This window comes from Coenobita brevimanus, chromosome 74 (assembly GCF_032717465.1).
Source record: "Coenobita brevimanus isolate Jiangsu-jjx chromosome 74, ASM3271746v2, whole genome shotgun sequence".
Taxonomy (NCBI): domain Eukaryota; kingdom Metazoa; phylum Arthropoda; class Malacostraca; order Decapoda; family Coenobitidae; genus Coenobita; species Coenobita brevimanus.
This window is the reverse complement of record NC_137027.1, coordinates 29,564,730-29,568,890: the sequence shown is the minus strand read 5'-3', so window position 1 is coordinate 29,568,890 and position 4,161 is coordinate 29,564,730.

The following is a 4,161-nucleotide window of genomic DNA, read 5'->3' as shown; positions in this document are numbered from 1 at the left end:
CCTCTCTCAGCCAACGATCACTCCCTCTGCCACAGCGTGGTTCCCGCCGCCTGCCCCTCTCTGGCAAACGTGGACTGCCCCCCACTGCATCGGATGCCAAGGGTTCCACAAAACTAACACATTCTCCCCAACTCGTACAATGCGTACCGCTCGTCCCTCGCTCTCCTCGGCAACTACTCCAACAAAGTTCCCTGTCTCGACTCCATGATCTGGTTCCAACCCTATCCCAACTCTGCAAGCCACTCCACAACCTACTCCAAATCCTCTATCGACAACACAAGCGACACTCCCAACAGGTGCTGGGAGTGAAACCCTCACTGATATTATGGAGTTTCTTGTGACTCCTTTACAGAAACCATTGAGTCCCCCCAAAATACTCCATACGGCAGAAGTCCATTCGGCCCCTTCTGATATCCCTCCCACTCCCATCCCTTCTTCCCCTTCTGCCCCTCTCTCTTCTTGTTCTAATCCCTTTCCTTTATCCCTCCCTATGCCACCAGGCTATAGTGACCGTCTTGCTCATTGACCTCTTCCCCCCTCTGCTCCTATTTCTACTATCGGACCTACTTGATGATGTGTGACACAAGTCCGGCATAAATTCATTTTTATTTAAAGTTTTAGTAGGCCCTATGTCTATTTTTTTTTTTTTACTGGAACATACGTTGTTTTATGGCCCATCACAAATCTCCCAACTAGACCTTGATCTTCCTAACTGTTATTAGTTTTATTTTTTACACAATGGCTCCCATCATACAATGGAATATCTGCAGTTTTACTACACATCGGCCAGATCTCTGGTTTTTAATTTCTCAACATAACCCACCGATTCTCTGCCTACAAGAGACATGCCTCTTCCCCCCCTTCCCCCATTCCGTCTTATTCATATCTGAGTCTATCCCATTCCCAGTATGATACCTGTCTCCTGGTACATGTTGATGATCCTTTTCAAACCCTTTCTGTTATGACTACTATCAGATGTACCTTCACCAGAGTGTTACTATCTTGGTGGGTTACAGTGGTTTGACTGTATCTTTCCCCTTCAGAGCCTATCAGTTTTACAGACCTTGATCGTCTTTTATCTGACCTTCCCCCTCCTATCCTGCATTTAGGTGATTTTAACTGTCGGAACCCCCTCTGAGGTGACTCTGTTTTAACTGCATATGGGCTCTCCTTGGAGGATTTCCTCTTTGCCCATGATTTTTACATTTTTAACTTTGATTCCCCAACCCATTTTGACAGCCATACTCGAACTTTCTCTGTCATTGACCTGTCTGCCTGCACCCCAACGATTTCCTTGGACTTCACTTGGTCGGTTCAGAATGATTATTGTACCACGGGCCATTTCCCAATCCTCCTAACCCCCATGTCTTACTATCCGGTCCGCGGCCCTCCTCGATGGCTCTTTGATAGGACAGACTGGGCAACTTTTATGTCCCAGGCTGTTCCTCCCGCTCCGCTTCTGCTTTCCCATGATCCAACAACTTTGCTTTCCTGTTTCCGTACCTTTCTCCTGACGGCTGCCCGAGCCTCTACTCCGCGTACCTCCCGACCCGTGTCATCGAAATGTGTGCCATGGTGGAATAACCAATGCACTGCACCCCTCCGGGTCAAGAGGGCAAGGTGGAAGAGCTTCCCCAGGAAAAAGGGCACTGTGTTGGACGTCCCAGCTTTTATACTTTTTCAGCAAGCTAATGCTCTCCTTCGTTACACAATCCATTGAGCAAAAATGGACAGCTGGATGTCTTATGTCTCTACTATCGTCTCGGACACACCCATTCCACGTATATGGTCCCGCATCAGGAAAATAGCGGGTAAACGGTCACCTACCCCGACTCCAGTCCTCACCACCAATGATGGAGCCATAGGCGATGCTTTTCAGGTTGCCAATATTCTGGGTCACCATTTTAGCCAGATTAGCAATTGGTCCCATCTGCCCCCTACTTTTTTAACAACCAAAAGACTTTCACAATGGCTGCCCTTACAGTTCACATTGTCGCCAGATGCAGCGTACAATACCCCTTTCTCCAGCCTGGAACTCAAAGCAACTCTAACTGCTTGCGGTTCTACCTGTGAGGGACCCGATGGTGTACTCTACAACATGAATAAAATATCTGTCCCAGACAGCCCTTCACTTTCTGCATAGAATATATAATACTATATGGTCCACTGGGAACTTCTCTAATGAATGGAGATAGCCTACCTCCTACCATTCCTTAAACATGACAAATCTGGGTCATCACCTGGAGATTATCGCCCTATTGCTCTTGTTAGCTGTCTATGGAAACTGATGGAACTAAGTACCACCTTAGGCGAGGTAAACTCTCGCCTAAGGTGACATTTAGAATCATGTGGTGCAATCTCGCCCTTACAATATGGTTACCACAAGGGGCGGAGTACCCTAGATCCCCTGATGAGGCTAGCAACCTTCATCCGACAAGTCTTCACTAACTCAAAGGTGGTCATAGCTGCATTTTTTGATCTCGAAAAGGCTTATGATACAGTCTGGAGGTATAACATTCTCTGTGTTCTACAACTATCTATCTATCTATATACCTAGGCCGCTTCCCCCAAGGAAAGGGAGGTAGCCGAGACAGGACGACACACTCCCAATTTACTCAGCCATTCAAACACATTCATTTGCATCTTAGCCCCAAAGGGGAGAAGGGATAGATCCTCACCGCACCACACCGCTCAGGGGTCAACTGTGCAGTGCAATCAGTGACATCCGCAGCAGGGCCCGACAGCAGAGCCGGTTTACCCCTGCCACATCATAATAGACCCATCCCCTTACCCGCACCTGACCTGACTAGCTGATCAGACCAAATGCAGGAGAATATCCCCTCAGGGCTGCGTCATCATTTATTCATTCACAGTTTCTCTCCATTTATTTCTGTCATGCACAGCCACTCTTCCTTGCTCAACAGACATCCCTCTCGCATCCAGTGCTCTCTTCACACTGTCCATCCATTCTATTCGTGGTCTCCTTCTCAGCCTTACACCTCTTTCATCAGATCTAGTTATCTTTTTCACCAATCACTCATTATCCATTCTCTCCTTATGCCCAAACCATCGCAACACCCTCTGCTCAACTCTACCAGCCATCTCCCAAACAACTCCAGTTCTCCTTCGCACTTTATCATTTCACACTCGGTCCATATGCATCACTACACACATACTCTTCAGACACCTCATCTCCATTACATTCAAACTTTTTCTCTCTGCTACACCACATATTCCATGTTTCAGCCCCATATAACGCAGTCGGTACCACAACACTCTCATATAGCTTTCTCTTTACATCCATTCTAAGACATCTAAAAACTTTTTTCATTCCTCCCAGCACCTTACCTACTTCATTCATTCTAAACTTCACTTCTGCATCTAGTCTTCCATCCACAGCGACATGTGACTCTAAATATTAATAACACTCTACCTCCTCAAGCAACTCACCATTCAAAATACTCTGGAATTAATGGCAATATGGGTGTCTTCTTACAGAACTTCCTTCGTGACAAGACCTTCTGCGTACACTTTTAGAATGTCTTATCCCGGTCTTATGTACAGCATGAAGGTGTCCCACAGGGATGTGTGCTAAGTACTACTCTTTTTATCATTGCAATAAATGATATTGTTTCATCTCTCCCGCACGGTGTTCGTGCTTCATTATACGGAGATGATTTTGATATATATGCAGCTCGAGCGGATGTCCTGGCCTTATGAGCCCTACTTCAATCGGCTATAGATGCTGCTGCAGGGTGGGCCATTGATCATGGCTTTAAATTCTCCCCCAAGAATTGCTATGCTATAACTTTTACGACCAGACATTCAATCCCCCAACCCCCTCCTACACTATATGATACCCCTTGCCATGTCGATTATCAGCCTCAATCCTTGGCCTTGTCTTTGATTCTCGACTGACTTGGTCCCCGCATCTCACTTCCCTTAAGACCTTTGCTTCCCTCAGACTTCGGTTATTACAAACTCTCAGTCATGTGTCCTGGGGTGCAGACTGTACAACTCTGCTCCAACTCCATACTGTCTTAGTTTTGTCAAAGATTGATTATGGCTGTCAGGTTTATGCATCGGCCTCATCTTCCTCCCTTCAGCGCCTGCAGTAGATCTGTTCACCATCATGGTTTACATCTGGCGTTGGGTGATTTT